This window comes from Pinus tabuliformis, chromosome J, assembly GCF_031772625.1.
Source record: "Pinus tabuliformis cultivar Carrire ecotype Pingquan chromosome J, CPIR1, whole genome shotgun sequence".
NCBI lineage: Eukaryota > Viridiplantae > Streptophyta > Pinopsida > Pinales > Pinaceae > Pinus > Pinus tabuliformis.
This window is the reverse complement of record NC_142295.1, coordinates 1267466463-1267477911: the sequence shown is the minus strand read 5'-3', so window position 1 is coordinate 1267477911 and position 11449 is coordinate 1267466463.

The window sequence follows — 11449 nt, the reverse complement described above, 5'->3', positions numbered from 1 at the left end:
CCTAGATACCTTGACTCCCTCCATAGATCACCCCCTTGATTTGGAAACGTAGGAGTCGACGCCAGCCAAACCCCCCCCCGCCACCCTCCCCAAGATAACACACTGAAACCACAAGGACCTCTAGCTGATCTTGTCTCTCAAGATCTAATCCCTTCATATCCCATCGCAGCTCAATCCATAAAAGGAAGACGAGATGGATCTAGAATCTTTAGATCTACCCAACCTTGCTAGAGCTTGGAAGGACAAGGATCCCAAATCCATCTTGAAACGTCAAGTCAAATTTCTCAACAAATCCATTCTCAAATCGTGACAACAATCTCAAAAATCCTCATTGAGCCATCCTAGGAATAATCCACTGGGAGTGCAAGGGAAACCCATGAAAGAACCAGATAAGATCTACAAAAAATATAAGTAAAATGGTCAAAAATCTAACCAACAAATTCTAGAGAAATTAGGAGACATTATTGTGAACTCAAGTCGGATCAAGTCCATATTAGAGGTCTTTCCCTCCTCCAACTTGCCATCAACCATTAGCTTCAGGAACATTCGAGGCCTTAACTGTAATGGCAAGCATAAGCTTCTCAAGGACAAATGGGTTTTGAAACATCGCACCTTCTTAATGATTAAAAACACCAAAACCTTTGGAAACATCATCACCAAACTCACAGAAAAATGGGGTAGGAAGTGTCAATCAATTGCTATAGACACTCAAGGTCAATCAAGCAGTCTTACCATCATGTGGTATTCTAATGAGGTTTCCATCCTCAATATGTTTTCCATATTCAGAATTTTCACAATTCATTTCTAGTCAGTTGGATCAAATGATGCCTGCCTTTTGTCCAATGTGTATGGACCCTCACTTCCCAAAGAAAAGGAACTCTTCCTTTTCGCTATTCGACATACTAGATTCCTAATCAATCTAGCCCCTTTGATTCTAGGTCAGTACTTCAATTTGATAAAATCATTAGCATAAAAAGGGGGTGTTCACAAGCTTAAATTTGAAGCTAATCACTTCTAAGGTGTCATGAATTATGCCCATCTACTTGATCTCGTTGCCATCAACAACACATACACTTGGAAAAATCGTCAAGTGGGAGCTCAAAAATTCGCTTTGAGACAATTGATTCTTGATTTTAAAAAACATCATATGCAGGGACATCTTTATGAAAGCCTCTATCCTTCCCAACCATTAATCCAACCATTGATTGATAAAAATTGATATAGAAATTAAGGATCAACCCAAAAACTAGTCATTCTAATTGGAGCACTTATAGCTACAACACTCGGAGTTTCCTCGGTTATCTAAGAATTGTGGATTGAATTCCCTTGTGTAGATGGATCAACTATGTTCTGTCTCCAACAAAAACTTCACCACATTGAAACCTAGCTTAAAACCTGGAACAAAGAAAATGTTGGCAACATCTTGCAAGCCAAACAAGTCCTTGAATCATAGACGGAGAACTTCCAGTAGGAAGCCATTTTACTAGGAAGGTCAAAATACGTCATAAATATAGAAGCAAGTGTCCTTTCGTAGCTTGAAGAGAAGTGAAATCAAGAAGAAATTCTATGGAAAAATAAATCCCGAATAAGATGGTTGAAAGGAGGTGAAAGGAACACAACCTTCTTCCACAACACTGTGCTTCAACACTACCATCACAACCACATTTCCTCTCTTTGGAAGCAAGCTGACTCTAAGGTCCAATATCATCAAGACATGGCCTAAGAACTATTCAACTATTTCAAGGATATTCTAATAGATCAGAGGCCATCCATAAAATCACGAAGTATATTCCTTCTCTGGCCACCATGGAGAAAAACAAGGCACTATTATGGGAGATCACCATTGACAAAGCGGAATCTATGGTGAAATTCATGCTTGATAAATAAGGCCCTGGGCCCTAATGGCTCCACAATGAACCTTTTTCAAGTTTGTTTGCCATTGTATGCAAATACCTTTGGGAAAAAGTCGAGGAATCTCGACAATCAAAAACCATTATGAAAGCCTTTAACGCAACCTTCCCATCCTTAATTCCTAAAAAAGATAAAGTCGAAGACCCCAATGGTTTTAGACCCATTATTATATGTAATGTCATTTATAAGGTGATCACCAAAATTATTGTTAATCATCTCAAGCACATTCTACCAAAGCTCATCTCTCTAGAAAAAACTGATTATTTGAAAGGTTTTCAAATTATAGATGGGATCACGATCGAGCACAAAACTATCCATTCTTTAAAATCCACCAAAAATCCAGGCATGTTGTTAAAATTTACCTCTCCAAAACCTTTGACAAAATCATCTAGCATTATCTATTTTGGATCCTTCTTGATTTTGGCTTTGATCAAGACTAGATTTACTGGATCAAAATTCTTATCACCTTAGTCTTTTTCTCCATCTGACTTGATGGACCCCCCACTGATTCTTTCCAGGCCACCTGTGGCATTAGGCAAGTGATGAGCACCAATATTGCAACAAGAATGTTGCAACTCCTCGAGCTACCAACTTTACTTCATCAACCCGGGGTTCATATAAACTTGGAGGTGACATTGTTGTATACACAAATAGATGCAATGAGTCCACTCTTTGTCACATCTGAGATGGGCGATAGACCATTAGGGTTTCTCATACCAGCTTTCTATTGATTTAGAAGAAGTTTGATTACCAATTGAGAAAGGAGAATTTTACCCTAATTGAGAGGATTGAAATGCTACCTACTGTAGTAATGAAAGACTGAAATAGATGCCTAAAACACACAACTCATCTAGCTATTTGTTAAGATACCTTGCTTCAGAAGAATTCTAATTTAACACATGTGAAATCCTAACTAACCTAAGCATGAAATATGATCTAATCAAACACTTAACTATTGTGCACATGAATAAGCATAACAACCTTTTTCTTTTTGTCTTTTTGTGAAAACATGAATGCTAATCCTTCTTGATTGCATGGTAGGTGGGACAGGTGTAGAGAGAGATGGTTCTGATGGTTCAAATGGCTTGGGAGGCAAGCAGCGGTCTTCTCCTAGCATTTGTGATGCATTTCTCACAAATCGGGCTCAAAACAGGCCACTACAGGTCGTCCTATAGGATGTCTTAATTCACCTACAGGATCCCCTATTTTCCTACACGAACATGCCGAAAGCATAAGGAGTGATTTGGATGATGGTATGGAGCCTAGGGAAGGTGAGAGATGGAAGGAATAAGGCAGGGGAGTGGTTGGAAATCACTCAGAACTCAAACTGAGGCTCTATGATGGTTGGATTTTCCCAACAAGCATGGCAAGTTGTCATTGTGAAATGATAACTCAGATTATGAACTTAGTGGCCTTTGGCGATCATGGGGGGTATGGTTTCGCTGAGGCTGATGATATCAGTTCTTCCTGCAATATTGAAACTCCTGCAATATACACATCATTGTTTGCATTTATCCATAAATCATTTCAAAGCAAGAAAGGTTTACAACAACATAGGAAAACAAAATTTTCATCATTTATTTGCCTAGTTCATGCATGGAAATGCTTGAAGCGTATTATGAAAGCACTTTGAAATCTAATACAAAGGTTAAGATATCAGAAATGATAGCTGCAACCTATCTTCTAAAACTGAAAGATGCTGACCTAATTAGCATAAAAACCCTAAGTTTCATAAGAAACCAAAATTCTGTCGTTTTGGGTTGAATGAGAGTTTTCCCTCAAACCATGGTCCCTGAAGGGAGGAATGAGGTAAGGTCCACTTGTTATCAGCCTTTTTTTGATATTTCCTTATCTCTCTAATATTATTGTTAAATCTATGCACAAATGGAAGCAAACTAATCAAATTCACCAATACTTGCAATGTAACAATGCCAAAATCAATTCAACAAGTAATCTATGAAATAACCTAAGCATACAAGTACAGTAAGTGGAACCTCTACTGCTAGGGTTGGGCCCTAACCTAAGAGCTTCAGTCCTCTGATTCAGCTCAGTGTTTGATCAAGGGAATTCTCATTTTCATTAACATATCAAAAAAATACATAACAGTGTGTTGTCACAATCCTACAACTCGAAAGTGCTTAGCTATATTGCATCAAAAATCTGAATCCTAATGAGGCTCTAGGCCTCCTTATTGATACAACTGAAGTTTCCAACAATTTAATTAAATCTAGGGAGGCTTGGCTGCCAATCTTAAGATTAACTGATTCTTATCTATCACTAGCTCGGTTGCCAATGATCCTCATGACTCGGCTGCCTGCAACTCCGGGCTGGTGTGATTTGATTGAGGGATCTTTGAATGAGAGATGATTTAATTAGGGAGATCCATATCCTATAATCTCTCCTTCTTGTCTCATCGAGTTCCTGCACCTTAATTAGCCATAATTTTCCCCCAAAAACCTGCAATCAAATGCACATTAGACCACTAAACATAACATCTTACTTTTACTCATCTCATTAAGAAAAATATAATTAAAACATGTAAAGAATTATGAGAAGAGTTTATTTTAGTAAGCTTGGAGGTGTATTAAGGTCCATATATTTTACCCAATGATGAGCCTCATCATCACCCCCTACTGAAAGTGTTTCTCATCCTTTGAGCAACTCAATCTATGTCCATGTCCTTCATTGCTTTGGTGGCTTCCCTGACATCCCATGCTTCTGTTGTAGTCTCTTCCTCCTGTGAATAAAACCCTGCCTTCTTCTCTATCTCTTCCCACTGCTTTCTTTCTTCTTCTTCTTTTCTTCCTTCCAACATTCCCAAAAGCAATGGTGGACTAAGCCTCAAGCCAATCCAATTGACTTTGAGTCTTTGTAGTGCTTGCTTATACATTGGGGTTCTATTTAGTGCCTCTCTCATTCTGTCAGGAGAATGATATTCTTTGATTTTTAGGCTGTAAGGCAAGGTGTTCCATCTCCTTTGGCAGGCTTGTTGGCTGTCATCTCCTAGAAATATGAGCATGTCTTCAAAGTGTGTGACTGCCTGTTCTTGTACAACAAGGTACCTTGGTGCAAGCTTGGGATCATTTGCAATGAGGTTGTGGGTGTTGATGACAGCCATTGGGTTGCATTGTTCTTCTCTAATCATAAGAGGTTCTTCCTCTTCTTTTTCGATTACCTTTTTCATCTCTGTAGATATTACCTCCTCATGATTCATCCAAGATGTTAAGGCCATCAATTGCAAGTCCCCTAGCTTTCGATTTGGGTCCCACACATGTAAATCTGTCAAGGCCAAATTGTGTAGGTAAAAGTCATATATCTTTTCTCTATATTCCAAGGTGCTTTGATCATAGGGATCAATGAATTGTCTATGTTAAGAAATTGACTGTATAACATAAATAATTACTGAAATGAATAAATATAAAAATAACCAGCAACAACCATAATCACATAAACACACATGTTTATCCGGGAAAACCCCAAATCCGGGAAAAAACCCAACCTAATGATATGTCATTAACATTGGCCAAAACCCTAGCCAATCCGACCAAGTGAGCCTTCACAGCTCACCTCCAGGCCTACATTACAATGAAGTCCTTCCAGCCTTTTATAAGCTCCATTACATATAATACCATGTGCAGAATACTATGGGTGCACAATACCATGTGCCCCAAAACCATCAATTTTTTATCTGGTCAACTTTGACTCTATCCCGAGTCAAGTTTACCTAACAATTCCCCCCTTAAACTTGACTTGGGGTTCCTTGACTAAATCCAGCCAAAACCTGCTAAGTGAGACAATCCCGCTCACTCTAGCCCTTACCCCCCCTCAGAGTTTTTTTTTTTACCTGGGTTATTGTTAACCCGACATCCCCCCATCACCTAGGTCTAACCAGACTTTACCAGAGATTATCCAGGGGTACACATGCCTTACCATGTCTTACAGTAGTATGCCCATTTACATGCAATAATTTTGACTTAATTAATTATTTAATTTTTTAATTTTTTATTTTTTTGCTGCTGCTATTATGACCCATCCTCTCTCAATTTGATTTGCTCAAAAAACTACTATCAAACCGCTCCAACTGTGAGCCCGACGAAAACCTCGTAGATTTTTTTATTATTATTAAAACCTCCTACAATGATGGTATTGGTCTTGTTGCCTACCAAATGCCCCCGGACGTTTGCAAACAACCAATGTCTCTGCTTGCACATCTACGCTTCATTTATGACCCTCTCGGACCAGTGTCTTATTACTGCTAATCACTAGGTCTCGGAAGTGTCACCACTATTATTCTCTTTCTCCATCAAGAAACACTCCATGTAGTTCCCATGGAATATGTTATCACCAAAGCCACATGCCGCACAAAAGCAAAAACTTCTATTAATCATGTCATTTCTTAAATCTTGGACATTTTCTGAGTTTTTCATTCTCGGCCATCACCGCCTTTGACAACGTCTGTTCTCAGCCTTACTTCTCTTCGACAATACACTCATCGTCCATCAAAACCACATTTCTGGCATTCAGAATGAGAATTCCAGCAGTGCCATCGATGCCACCAATTTATTTTCTTTATTCAAGCTCGGCTCTGCGTGGGCAGAGTGGAAGGGCAATTGGGAACCGAAGAAGATGAGGGATCTTTGACAGAAGGAGGCAGCCCGCAAATCTAATCCATAGATCCACATTAGATCTGACCAGATCTGACTTCTTTTCATATGCAAATACGTTGACAATCAAACTCTACATAGCAGATCTGTTCTCTTCTCACGCAAATTTATCTATCCACCAGGTCTTCGACCAACATCGCTGATCCAGATCCATACCAAATCTAAATTCAATTATCTCTTTAACCATTTTCAACGGTGATCTCATGAGCAATAACAACAAACTTCTGCGCTGATCCTTTTATCCATTGGGCTAAAATAAATCCTTCACTGAAGGCATACATTAGAAGCCCAAACCCTCAACCATGGCTCTGATACCAATTGTTAAGAAATTGATTGTATAACATAAATAATTACTGAAAGGAATAAATATAAAAATAACCAACAACAACCATAATCACATAAACACACATGTTTATCCAGGAAAACCCCAAATCCGGGGAAAAACCCAACCTAATGATATGTCATTAATATTGGCCAAAACCCTGGCCAATCCGACCAAGTGAGCCTTCACAGCTCGCCTCCAGGCCTACATTACAATGAAGTCCTTCCAGCCTTTTATAAGCTTCATTACATATAATACCACGGGCAGAATACTATGGGTGCATAATACCATGTGCCCCAAAACCATCAATTTTTTATCTAGTCAACTTTGACTCTATCCCGAGTCAAGTTTACCTAACAGTCTATAGTCTTGAAAGGGCATAATTCCTCTTTGTGCTAGGGTCTTCATCTGGAATTGTAGCCATTATTCCTTAAGGTACAAGGCATAAGACTTTGCTGGCATCCTGCACTGGATTGCCTCCATGGACAAACTGGCCATAGTTTCCAATTGGCTTTCCCTTTCTTATAGTTGCTTCCTTAGCCATGTGTTCGCAGCCTCTAACTGAGATTTCATCATTGCTTCTCTGTCTCTTGTGTTGCTCAGTTCTATGCTCATCTCTTGCAATTTATCCTCCATGTGGCCTATAGCCTCTACCCCTTTTGATTTAGAAATTTGCATCCACTTGTGTGTCCTTTCCCTCTCTTTTTCAATTTCAAATAATAGGGGAATGGCAAACTTCTATGGTATCACCCTACCTCCTTCAATGAACATGTAGTAGGAGCTGAGGTTTGACTATGGGTTAGGTTCTTTCAGTTCTTGGCCTTCTTCCTTTGTTTTTGTTGAGTAATTCCTTCCTGGTTTCTTTTCTAGGTTTCCTGTAGGTTTGACAGAGTTTCTTGTAAGTGTTGACTGTGTCTCCTGTAGGAGACCTTTTCCCTTTGATGAGGTTGACCTTGTGACAAACCCCCTAACATAGGTGATTGGAGACTTGGGAGAAGCTTTTTTTAATGTTCCTTCTCCTTCATTTTTCTTTAGAGGGGCTGCCTTGTATGGTTGCTTTGGTGAATCCTGTAATATTCCTAATTAGCCATGGCTAATTGGAATATTCGATTTTGCTCAATTTTTGCCTTCTATAGTTATTTATGAATAAAAAGGTGAGGAAGGAGGACATAACTCACTTTTATAATAGAAAGTCACTTCCTAGTAGCACAACGTTGTGACTTAAAGGGGAGCCAAGGGGGCCAAAGGGGGACGCAGAGATGGAACCCACACAGACACTTGGAGGGATTGCGCAGGAGGAAAGAAGCACGTGGCAAGAGGGGAATTACGTTGGAGGAGGTGAGCCTTGGGAGTGAGAGAGTCAAAGGCTATAAAAGAGAGATAAGCCCCCTCATTTTGATCATTCAATTATGAGCATTTGTGATAGTCATTTCGACTTAGAGCACGCTGACTGTTTAGCTAGTCTACAACACTGTTTAGTGCATTGAGTGTCTCCGTTAGGAAATTTCACCCTTAGCCCTGGGGGACTACAAGTGCCTGCTCAGGTAAGGTATTTCCATTGGCATTTCAGTAGTAGATTCATTAGCATTTTAGCAGCAGTTTCATCAGCGTTTTGGAGGACTGCGCAACACTGAGAGAGGGACGCAGTTCTTTCTGGCAGGAGTCTGGGTTGAGGGTTTGCAGTAGGATTTGTGCTGAGAGATAGAGCAGGGGATCAGCCCTTGCATATTGGAGAGTTTTGGCAGGGGTTTCAGGCAGATTTCTGGAGGGTTTCATTCAGTGGCAGCGCAGAGCATTGAGGGACTGCGCAGAACCCCAAGGGGGTGATTTTCGGGGGTCGGCCATTTCAAAAACGCTTTCTGGGCTTTTCTGGGTTTCTTGAGTAGAGTCTGATTCCAGAGTTTCAGCCTTTTCTGAGGAGGGGAGCAGCCCCAAATCCTCATTTGATTTCTAGCAGCAGTAGCAGCACAACAGTTCTCCAGCAGCTTGGACGCAGTTCAGAGAGGGGCCATTCCTTTGCTATTCTGAGTGTATTTCTTCACTTTCCTTGTGCAAGTCGAGGTGCCATCTTTCTGATCACCTCCTGTACTCATTCTATTACTCAGTATAATAAAATGGCTTAGCATTTCTCTCTGCATTTCTAAGTATCTGCTTATGGTTATATTGTTATATGTTGCACCATTGTTATTTGTATCTCTTGAGCATTCTCGGCTATTATACCACTTGTGTGTTTCTCCTATACTCTTAGACAGAGTCTAGAAAGGGCCAGGTAGCCTCCGGATCTCGTCCTCTTTCAAAGGCGACATATCTGGTAAATGCTCTCCCAGTCCATCTCTGGTTGGAGTTTGCTTGTGTTTCAGGAATATTCCTGATAAGGGATATTACAGTGGTATCAGAGCATAGATCTGGCTCAGCCTATGGAGCTAGCAATCTATGACACTGGGGGAAAAACCCTATATCTGTTACAGAGGTCGGAGATACAGAGACACTGGGCGTAGGTTGGAGAACACTTACGGAGAGGGAGACTGTATTCCGGTGGTGGATGCAGAACAGAGGGAGCTTGTGGTGGATGCAGATCGGGAGGCTCCGATGGCAGATGATGATGGGAAGAGATTTGCGGATATGCTCCTCAAATCAGTGCAGGATCTGTCGAGGTAGATTGAGGTGATGGGGCAGAGATTCACGACAGTAGAGGCCAGACAGCGTGAGAGCCCACGGGTTTTCCAGGTTGATGAGGGATCGGGCGCATCCCACCATTTGCCAGAGCAGTGTGATATTGCGCAGCAGGTTGCCTCACATGCCCCTACACGCTCTACCATGCCCACTTTCTTAGGAGTAGACACGGGTGTCGTAACCCAGCAGGAGGCAAAGCCCGGACATATGGGCGATTATTTTGCAGAGTACCATGCCTATGCACAGGAGTTCAGGGAAACCCTCTCACTCAGATATTTTTTCAGCTCCAACGTGATAGTAGACCCCACGACCATCACAGAGGGTACCAACATTACCATGATGGTGACACCCACCGTGCAGCGAGTAGATTCCACTTTCCTACATTTGATGGTTCATCAAACAGTTCGGCAAAGTCTTGGGTGGAGAAGCTGGACATTTATTTCCAGCTTAACCAGATGTCGGAGACAGAGGCCATCAAGGTGGCAACATTGCATTTGGATGGTGAGGCCCAGGATTGGTGGTTTCATGGGATTGTTACACTCAGGCACTCTACAGTGACAACATATGCAAAGTTTACCAGGAGATTGATGGAGCGATTTGATCGGAGGGATCCAGAGCAACATTTTTTTGAGTTGACGAGGCTCAAATAGACAGGAAGCCCAGAGACCTACATTACAGATTTCTTGAGGGTCTCCGTGACGGTGCCAGACCTGTCCACGACGCGGAGGGTCTATATGTATGTTGAGGGGTTAGTAGAGCCACTTCGGGGTCTAGTCCGATCCACTAGACCAGCCACACTCCAGGACGCTATCAGCAGGACCCAAGACTTACAGGATGTCTTACCCAGGACCCAGACACCTTACCCCCAGAGACAGAGTTTTCAGTCTAAGGGGAAGGATGTGACGATTCCACCTCCAAAGGGGAATCCAGGATGAGTACAGATTGATGACAATGTCAGGAGGGAGCTGAAGAAGAAGCAGTTGTGCTCCAAATGTCAGGAGCCGTGGGCACCGAGACATAGATGTGCTGTTGGAAAAGCACATTTCATTGAGGTCTTCTCTGAGAGCAGTGGAGAAGAGGATGACGAGGATTATGTGGAGGTGGGAGATAGCCATGCCGTACAGGGACCTTTGCCACCTCCACCACCAGCAGTAGGTGGTGCATCTTTTGCACCCATCGGAGGGGCCCTTGCAGCATTGCGAGGAGTTCCCAAGTATTTGACGCTACGCGTATGAGGGACAGTACATGGCCAACAAGTATCAGTTTTGGTTGACAGTGGGGCAACCCACAACTTCATTGATGCATAGATGGTTGAGCGGAGAGGTATATAGACAGAGAGCTTTGATGGGTTTTCAGTCTTGGTCCTAGGAGATCAGACCATGATGTCTGCTCGTTATGTTCCAGAGCTTTCAGTGGCGATGGGCACCTACACATTGACTGACCACTTTTTTGTGGTCGATATTCCGGACACCAACATGATTCTGGGTGTTCAGTGGCTTATCACTCTAGGGAAGGTCACGACGGATTGGAAGACCCTAGAGATGGAGTGGGATGATGAGAAGATAGGGAGGCATGAGAAGATACGGGGACAACACACATATCCGCCTCAAACTATTTTGGCTCATCGGATGGAGGCAGTATTTCGGAAGGGAGACATAGAGTGGGTAGTGGAGCTGCGTGCATTAGAGGTAGGGACTACAGGTCAGACGGTGCATCTAGAGATACAGTCCATCCTTGATCGGTATGCCATAGTGTTTGGGGAGATTTCGCCAGGACAGCCACCGGATGGGGGGTTTGAGCACACCATCGAGCTTGAGCAGGGCATACAGGCCGTGATTACCACCCCCTATAGGCACCCCAAGGCCTATCAGGATGAGAT